Source organism: Manacus candei, unplaced genomic scaffold, assembly GCF_025592945.1.
Source record: "Manacus candei isolate 608988 ecotype Guabito, Panama unplaced genomic scaffold, ASM2559294v1 h1tg000049l, whole genome shotgun sequence".
NCBI classification, from domain to species: domain Eukaryota; kingdom Metazoa; phylum Chordata; class Aves; order Passeriformes; family Pipridae; genus Manacus; species Manacus candei.
The window spans coordinates 20,538,162-20,548,467 of record NW_026138097.1 but is presented as its reverse complement, the minus strand read 5'-3'; positions in this window follow the sequence as shown (position 1 = coordinate 20,548,467).

Sequence of the window (10,306 nt, the reverse complement as noted above, 5' to 3'; positions counted from 1 at the left end):
TATCAGAGGAATTCACGGCAGAGAAGCACCTTGCAATTATTTATTTTGGAGGCATTAGATCTGCTGACATGGTATTTAAAAAAAAATAACAAAACAAAAGGCCTTTTCCCTCTGAAAATCATTCTTGGATTTCAAATGTTTCCATTTAAAGGCAAAAGACACTTCTACAGAAAAATAAGTAAGCAGTTATCAGTACAAAACAAGCCCCTCCTCATAAGGTTTTGATTTCCACTCCAGTGTTGTACTTGGAGACTTGCCTCCAAAGTGATCATCAGGGACTTAAAACCCCATATGCCAGTTTGCAAATTGTGTCTAAAGACAAAGTAGATGATATATGTCATTTGCATATCCTCAGTAAAGAAGGATTTTTGTTTTGCTAAGCTAGAAATAGAATTTGACAACAAGGGAAATTCAGACTTCTACCACAGCACTCACAACTTTTTGGAAGGATCACGATTCTGTCACATTTAAGGACTTTCTGAAAGGTGCCAAGTGCCCGTGTTCTCGCTTGGAAGCTGAAGTGCACTCAGTACCACAAAGAAAGTGAATCATGCTTTTAGGTCTTCTAAAGGAACAGCTTCTCCTCTCTCTACAAGCATATTGAGAATCAAGCCATCTCTTGACCACTGAGTAAAGCTGAGTACTCCATCCCTGCTCCAGCACAAATCCAGAGAAAAAAAATCCTGTTCTCTGTAGTTAAATTTGTCCTATTTTTGGAGGAATGCTTACTACCAGCAACTGTGATGATATCTGTGAGATCTGCCTATCACACTGATATTGTCTCACTATTTTCTTGGATTCAGATAGCTTTGTCATCAACTCTGGTATGGAAATGGTGACTCTTCTCATGGTAGAAGTCTTGTTTTGATCCCATATTTGTACAGCACCTCACACAACAGTCATGGTCTGCAGCTGGAACTTCTAACCACATCATACAATAAATACATAGTTTGATCTAAATTTTTTCCACATGTATCACACAGATCTTCTGTCAGCTTCTTGCTAAAAAGGAAAAAAGTTCACCTCTACAGGAGTTTATTTTTACCATAAACATTTTGACAGTTTGAAAAACAAAAGACAGGTGGTTAGATGAGGTGGTGGTATTTTGAGAAGAGTAAACAAGCAATCAGAATAAAGAGCAGTTATTCTACAAGATATTACTAGTCAGCACTGTGTCTGGCTGAGATGGACTTAACCTTCCTCATAGCAGCCCGCATGGTGCTTTGTTTTGGACTTGTGGTCAAACCAGGGTTGATAATATACTAGTGCTTTAACTATCACTCAAAAGCCTTGTACAGCATTAAGATCTTCTCTTTTCCCACCGTGTCATCCTCAGCAATTATGTTAGGGGTGGTTAAAAGGTTTGGATGGGATGTTGCCAGGACAGCTGATTCAGTTTGTCTAATGGGATATTCTATACCATACAGTGTCATGCTCAGGTGTGTTTCCAAGCTGCCATTGCTTGGAGACCCCCTAGGTATCAATCTGCTGGTGGTGAGTGACTGATTTTGCATCACTTTTTTATTTTTATTTACACAGAGGTGCACACATGTGCACACACACTTATTAAACTGGTTTTAACTTGACCCATGAGGGGCTTTTTCTGCCTATCCAGTTCTCTCCCCCATCCCAGTGTAGGGGAGCTGGGGGAACAAGACACTGGTTGGGAACTTAATCTATCAGCTGGAGCCAACTCAAAACAGTCCCTTTCAGGTACACCATGTGGGGCTCAAGATAACTATATATTTTATCAGAATGTGTTAGACTGAATTCACAGTTGTTACACCTGCTTAGCCATTGCTTGTCAAGTTACTACTTGCTGTTGCTGGCCACAGTGTTGATATTCTTGTTCTCCGCACTGGTTTTCTTGTTCCCTTACCTGCTCCCTTTACTGATGCACACAAAATTTCAGGACTCAATAATGTCTGCTTTTGGCTTTTCCAGTGTAACCAGTACTACATGGGGTAAGTTGTTGGCATTGATCATATGATGGGTTTCACTGTGGAACCCCAACCATCCAAAAATCCAAGAAGAGGTCACACGGACACACAGAGTCTGCTCAGACTGAGCAGAATGCAGATATTTTGGATACCATGCCAAAGAGCTGACTCATGCCACGAAAGGCCCCACTGTATAATAAATTGACAGAAAATGGGAATCAATATGCTCTGTTTACTGATGTGTCCCATCATATTTTGGAAAAGCATCAGAAGTGGAAAACTGCTCTGTGGAGTCCCATATAACATATCTCAAAAACTGTTAAAGGAAAAGGCAGGTCAAGTCACTTTGCAGAAATAAAAGCCATCCAGCTGGCTCCAGATATTGCTGAATGAGAGAAGTGTCCGACACTATCTCTGTACTGACTCTTGGTTGGTGGCAAATAGTTGTGGGGGTGTTACAGCAAGCAGAACAGATCTACAGGCAGCATAGAGGTAAATCTATTTGGGCTTCTGCACTGTGGCAAGGCACTGCTGCCAGTGTAGAGTACCTTACATGATGTAAAGGTACATCATGGAAATTCTCAAATACCCAAAAGCCATGCCAATGAAGAGTGTCAAAACCATGAGCAGGTAAACCAGGCTGCTAGAAAAGAAGATGACATTTCCACTATCTGAAAAATAAATGGCAAGCTGTCAAACAGATATGAAGTTGTTTTGAGAACGGACAGGAACAAGTGTTTAGGATAAAGAACAGCTGTTCTCCAGACATTGTTAGACAATGCCAGTTGTCTAGAGAAAGCATAACAAGGAGCATTAATAATTTTGCAGTATGGAAGCAAGGAGTTAGAAAAACACAGTTTACAGAGACTGCCTGAACTGTTCCCCTCAAACAGAATGGGGGGAGGGGGGAAGAAGAAAAATCACACCTCAGGAATGCACTGTGGACTTGTACAGGAATGCAATGAGGACTAGTGGCTTTTGGGAGTCAAAGGCTATATCTATACTGAAATATTGAGAGACTGACGCATTAGAAGAACCTGCTCAGGGACAATTCCTGCCCAGGCTGTTTTTCTCTCAGCCTTGTCTCTGACAGACCTTCCCAGTTTACCTAGAGGGGACCTTGATGTAAGCACACTTGAGCTCTCCTCCTCAAGAACACTTCAGAAAACTCTACGCTGAGCAAACACTTGCACATGATCAATATGAATGTTAGATGTACTGGGACTTGAGAATTCAAACTCTCCCAGTCTGGTCAATGTCAGGAGCACATAACTGACAGGATGAGTTCTATGTTTAATACTGAAGCTCCCAGTTTAGAGGCAAGCCTGAAAACCAAGAAAATCATTTTTTACAATTAGGTAGTGATGTTCAAATCAGGTATCATTTAATATTAATGTATTATATTCACACATACATATTGTTAATTGGTTAGCTATTCATCACGCTAATCACAGAATGGGGTTTTTGATTACTTTTTTGTTTCCCAATTTCTATATGTAGCCTATTAACTAAAGATAACTCTTGTGGTTCTCCTTTGGTTATGCGAGGGCTGGGGTTTTTTTGAAACAACATATGATTAAGAGAATTAAAAATATAAGTGAGCACGTTGTCTTGTGTTCCTTCACATGCCAGAACAGAGGTCTTGTCAGGCAGGCATAATTCCTTAAAGAAATAGTTAATGTAGTAGCAAAGTGCTCTATCAACTGTTCTTCAGAATAAACAATGATGAATAAAGTCTTAGAGATGACCATACCTCAAACTAGAAATCACATTATGTTTTTAGAAATAATCCCTGACAGTATTAAAGAGATACTGCTATAGACAAGATGCAGCTTCCTTCAGAAACACAGGAACTGGACAGAGGAAATATTCTGAATTCATGAATTAGAAGGGCCATATTGGCAGCTGGCCTTCGGGTGCCTGAACTTCATATGCAAATTAATCTGTAAATAGCCTAATTGCAAATGGCTTCAAAAGAAAAAAAAATTACAACACCCTACAATTTCTTCTCCCAAATTATTTCAGCACTTATCTGCTAACTGCCTCTCAATGAGGTCATTTCTGATTTGCATGTTGCGATGCTCTACTATTTAATTTTTTTTTTTAAATACCTAGTAGTGCTACAGAGGCAATCAAGCTAAGACAGTGTAAATAGTCACAAACATTACAGAGTTCAATTTCTGTTAGTCACTTACAGCTGTAGATAGTTCTGGATTTGGTATATTTGAATCAACTTCTAATCTACAGAACCATTACTGTGAGGGTAATAGAGGAAAAATAATCCACCAGTCTGAACCTCAGATGCCAGGATATAGTTACAAGGTTAATCAATATTTTAAATTGTATGTACACATTGATTTTGCTTGAGTAGTACATAGAGTCGATATAGAAATTATTGTGATAACACACAAAATGAGGCTTTTTGCAGCTACTTCTCATACTGAAACTGCAGTTTTAAATTATTCAGTGTGACATCAGAAGTTTAACCAAAAAATAAACAAAACAACTCTTTCCCTCTCTTCCTCCCCCTACCTCTTCCTCTCTCTTTAGCTACAGTTCTCAAAACATAACAGTTTTTGCCAGCTCTGCAAATTCAAGTAAGTAACACCAATACACAGGGAAGCAAGCAAGGCACAATGCAGATATAGCTATTGCAAAGCAAGTAATGAACACTGTTCATTTCAGCTTCATTCAAAACAAACAAACAACAACAAAAAAAAAGACAAACCACAAAATACTCCCACACAAAACATCTCACTAGACCTTTCAAATGGAAATTAACAGAAATTAAAGATATTTTTTCCTTTATAACAATTTTTCAGTTTCTTCTAGCATGCAGACTCCCAAACTAAATGTGTGTCGTAAAAATATTACTTCATTCTTTTTTTCACCTCACTTTATCTACAGTTATTCTTTCTATAGAAATACAGCTCTCGTGTTTCAAACTCTGTGGATGATTACTGTTAATGATACACACAAAAAGATGCTTCCCCTTACTGAACCTGTGCAAGGCAACTTGCCTGCTTCTAAGAGATATCTATGTGGAAGCTGGGGTAGAAGTACACACCTACATACCCTCCTCTTGCTAGGATTTGTCTTTAGCAAAGATAGCTGACTGTAAACATATCCAAAGTTGAACTTATCTAGTTTGGTCATATCACAGATTTGAAACATTCTCATTTTTGTACTATCAGTCTGAGTTAGTTTGCAAAAAGAGAAATTGGTGATTCTTTGAGATTTAATTACTGTAAAGAAACATAGTGGAGTTCAAAGCTCTAATGCATTCAGTCCATCTACTGTTTAGAGAAACCCTACATTTGTAACTTAGATCAACAACTGACAAGGGGAAGAGTGAATACACTCGAATAGGAAGCCCAGAAGTAGTAGTTAAACTGTCAACCTAGACCTTGGAGAACTGGGTTCAAGCCTCTACTTCACCAGAAGTTTCTGTATGGTAAACTAATCACTTAGCCTTATGAACGAGTGAGTTAAGAGACATTTTAAACCTTCAGTTGGCATCCTGAGCATTCTCTTTCTTCCTCTCCTCTGGTTCCCTCACACATAATCCAGTGGCTCAACCAGGAGCAGGGAGATGTGGAGTCCAGTTCTTACTCATAAAAATGCTTCTGTATACTTTATTACCCATAGCAGAGAGAAATTGCAGCCCACACCTAACCAATTAGCTAGTGTCATACTCCTTCTTTCCCCCCCTCCACAACAATGAAACACTGGAGAAATAGATAGTTCCGCAAAGTCAATTTGATTTTTGTAGCTAAGTCAGTCTCCTGAAAAATGAGGTTTTGAATCCTCTTCAGCAAAGAAGTTAAATCTCTCTCTTGCTACCTGTAAACACTGAACTTAAGAATTAGGAAGAGAACTCTTCACCACCACCAATTCCTCTCTCTTTTTTTGTCCTTTTCTAGCAATACTGTGAGAAGCAAAAGCCACACTTCTTAAGCTAAGAAAGGAGAGAGGACAAGGAGAAGAGAAGAAGCTCCAGACAGCAAGCATCTGAACTACAAGAGCCTGTCAAAGATTTCTGACACAGTACTTGTCCATGTGCTTCTTGTTGCTACCTGTAAGCAGATTACTTCTGCATATACACAGGGAGTTTTTGGTCCCATTAGAAGGGCCTTACTTACCATGTACCTTTTACAGGTTATATACGGCCAAAAGATTTCTGGTGTTGTAGGCACTCAACATCTAAAGGCAAGGCAATGCATCACCTGACTTCAAAGCACCTAAATATTCTGCTGGTTCTAAGGCGTCTGATCAGAGTTCTAATCTCTACTGACCTTCTCTTATATCCATAGACAGTGTCACAACCTGTTACATGTTACCATGGTCGTGTCACAGCAATGCCATGCACAAAAACATACTAAAGACTACAAGGTATTTAGCCGCTGGAGTAGCACAGGGCACAAATTCTTCATAACAAATTCTTCATATGAAGTGAGGGCAAACTCTACACCCTCAAGATTTTATCAGGCACAAACTTTATTTGTGCAGGCAGTCTGACTCATGTGTACTTTGAGCAACACTTTAGAGATGATTATTCAGGAAAAGACACATAGTCAAAGCAAAATCAGTACCAGAAACTAACTTGATTTGTATCATAACAAATGCATGGTCGAATTATTTGGAGTTTCACTTTTCTCCTTTTTCTCATCAAGAAAACACAGACAACAACAACAACAAACTTTGATCTGTACCCCTGGGCTGCATCTGAACTGGGTTTGAGGTAACTGAAGAGGAGGCTTCAAAACCACCTGAATGAATCATGAGGGAACAGGTCACCTGGGCCACAGCTCTCCCCTCGTCATATACCTTATGAAAGCCTTATGAAGCCAGAGGAGTCAGTTACACAAATGCATACTTCACTGGAAATTTAAGCTGGATTTAAGCTGCTCTGCACTGCTGAAGCAGTGCAAAGCTGCCTTTAGAGATTTGCGAATGTAGCTTCTTATTGTTACACCTCAGCTTTCAATAAATTCTCCCCGAGGGAACATATGCTTTCCTTCTACAGTGTCTATTGCTGGATTATCTTTTGCTATCTGTGAGACATTATTTATTAGCATCTTGCACTTCCTTTCTCTTATTGAATTAGAAAATGCATCTCACTGAATAGGGTGAAGAAAACAACTTACTCACAGCAAGGAGCACAAACCCAAGCCTGCACTTCTCAGGAGGAGCCTTTGTGCTCTCTGGCTCATTAAAGATTGAATCCCCACAAGCACTTGGGTATGAAAGCCAGCTGGTACCACTTAGTCCTTATTTAAATCCAATGCCCAAGGGATACAGAGACCTCATACATGAGGAATTTCTAGCAGTATTTGTTTATGGTACTTTCAATTTAGTTTAGTGGTAACCTAGCAGGCACAGTCTCAAGATTTTTATTAGCACATATTGTACAAAGTTTCCTTTTTCTTTTACTCTTCCCTCCCTCTTCCAAAAATTAAAAATGTTCATAATCATCCATCTGCATTATCACAGCATTAAAATTAATTGGCAATGACCATTCCTTCACGTGATCCTGGGGTTGGTTGTCTATTTTAAATCAGTAACTGTGTTAAGATGGTAAGGTTCTTAAAAGGTCTATAGGACCTTTGTAACATTACTAGAATTTTTATTCTTCATTTTGTTTGACTCCTGCATCTGTTTTTCTTTTCACCTTATTAAAGTTTTCCTCACTTTTATTTGAAACCAAATGCTAGTTTTGGTTTTATGACATTGAGGTGTTTTGATCAGACCCTCAATTGGTTTAAACTGACATAATTCCATTGCTCTATGGGCTTCACTAGCTTTGCTGCCACTGTCTATGCCTTTGTGTGTTACAACTGAGACAAAAATAAAGGTGTACTATGTTCACCTTATCAGACAGATAAATTGTCAGTGTCATGATTTATCCTGAATAGCAGATGTTTTCTAAAAGAGATTTTCTTTAAAATAAGGGGGTTAAAAATGACCTAATATACTGCAACAAAATACTGAAGGCAATCAGTAAGACTGTTATTATTTCTTGAGATGGATGGAAATCTGCTATTTTCTACCTTCCCTTCCAATATCCCAAAGAATAATGATGTGATTTAAGAACATAAAGCTTGCAGCTCAGTTGTGGCAATTTATGTTCCTGTAAACTCGATGTAAGCCTGAGCAGCCCAATATTTTCACTGTGTATTATAAAGGATGGCATCCCAAAGGTCACAGCAATTTCCACAATTTTACTTCCAAATTTATTTCTTTTTAGTTTTTCGCAGGGAAGTGCTGAGATTTACCTCTGACCTGACCTACTTCTCAAAACTTGAACTGTATATAAAGAATGAAGGGATTGCTCAATGAATGGATTCTTTCCTGGGTAACACAATTGAAAGACAAATCTCACTTCATAAGGAGGTATAATGTTCCCATAAACGCATTTCAATTCCAAAGTGCGAATGGTAAGCAACCTCTTGCTCTAACCTTTTCTCTTTACACTGTATGTAATGTTTTCAGATTCTGTTGAGGAGTGTGTCTAATTCATTTTTCCGGCTTAGTGAAACTCACCCCAAGTCATTTCCTATTTGCTCTCTTGCTGTGAGTGGAGTCACATTCCCAGTGAGGAGTCAGCTCAGTTCCAGTGATTATCTCTCCTGCAAGCAGGCCCAGACCCAGGCAATGGCCTGAGAGGATGCCTGCTCATGCTGAGAACATAGTTTAACAGTATGTTAATAAACACACAGGGAATGTGTTATGCAAACAAAGGCCCCAAGGCAAATCCCTCTGCCCTCAGAGATGCAAAAAAGAGTAATACATTTGGGGAGAACAAGGGAATAGTATCACATTTGAGAAGCAGCCTCATTGTAACGAGGCTAGATTTGCAATGGAGAGAGTTAACATGAAGACACACTGTCTATCATTCTCTTTTGCCCTTCCTTTGAAGATCATTAGAGTTGGCACTAAGAGGAGTTACACAGATTAAAGGCAGCTAGATCTGTCCTCACTTCTCGATGAAACAGTTATCATCACAAAGCAGCATACCTTCAGCAGGCTATTAATTACATTCCACTAAACTCCTTAAAAGGTAGTTGATTTTAACCTTAAAACATCACTGTTTGCCAATAAGAGACCTTAAACCTAAATAATATCGATTTAATAGCATTAAATAATTAAATAATGCATTTAATAATATAATAAATGGATAAATAATAAACTAATGTAGTAAAAAGTATTAAAAAAATAAATATTAAATATTAAAGTAAGTCTTAATAAGGGTAATATTTAAAGTCTAATAAGGGTAATATTAAACTGAAGTGTTCCATTCACTGTGCTTAAAAATCTTTGATACAATCATATTTTTTTTCTAATCTGAACTGTAACAAAGGATTTGTGCCTTCTTAAACTCTCTACACCCCCACCCCAGAGCCCAGTACTAAATTCAGAAACTGGCTCAGATTCTTCAAAGAAGCTAAAATGTCATCGCTCTCCCTTTTTCTTCATCTCACCTCATCCCCATGTCAGTTTTATACTCCAGCCACACAGAGATATACATTAGGAAGTCTCACACTTTAATATGTCACTACAGTACAGAGAAATGTTAATCTTAAAGGCACTAGAAAAAAAAAGTATGCAAGAGTGATAAGAAATATTCATTCACTCTCTGATGACTGTTTCAAAATCAGAAAGAAAAAGGATAGGAAGTCTCAGTACTTAAATATACTCTCCTTATTCTTCTGTTGTCATTAACATTTGTATAATCAATTAGTCCTCAGGGAAAAAAATAACCAACATTTTATACACTTCTTTAGTTCTGAAAAGCAATCAAAATCTATAATAGCCTCTCAGTTCTGACGTTTAATATAAGCTTGTATGAGTGAGGGAACCATAGCTGGTTTTGCTTTCTACATAAATAATTTTTTTTTTAAAAAAATGAGTTAGGAAAAATAATAATATGGGGGGGTTGGGACTAACAACGTTTTAAAAATAATTATTTTTGGTCCCAGTAACAAAGAATATATTTAGGAGCCTAGGATAAATTAAACAACTTGTATTTTTCAGTATAGAACTGTATCATTTACAACCTAGTCAAATTGTATCAAATACAACAACAAAAACCAATCCCATAGCATTTTAAAATAATTTATAGCTCCACGAGGTAAACAGCAGGAGGATTTTTTTCTTGCCTTCTGTTTGCTACTGTAATCACATTCTGGGGACACAATTCTGCATGGAAGTGGCCGTAAATATGCTCATGCATTTCCAGCTCATGGAGGTAGTTACAATACGTATATTAAGGACAAGTTTTACAGCCAAATGTAAGATGCAGAATTCTTTGATACTGATGAAATTTCACATCTCTGAGGGTAAGATTAATCCCGTCTAATTTTGGC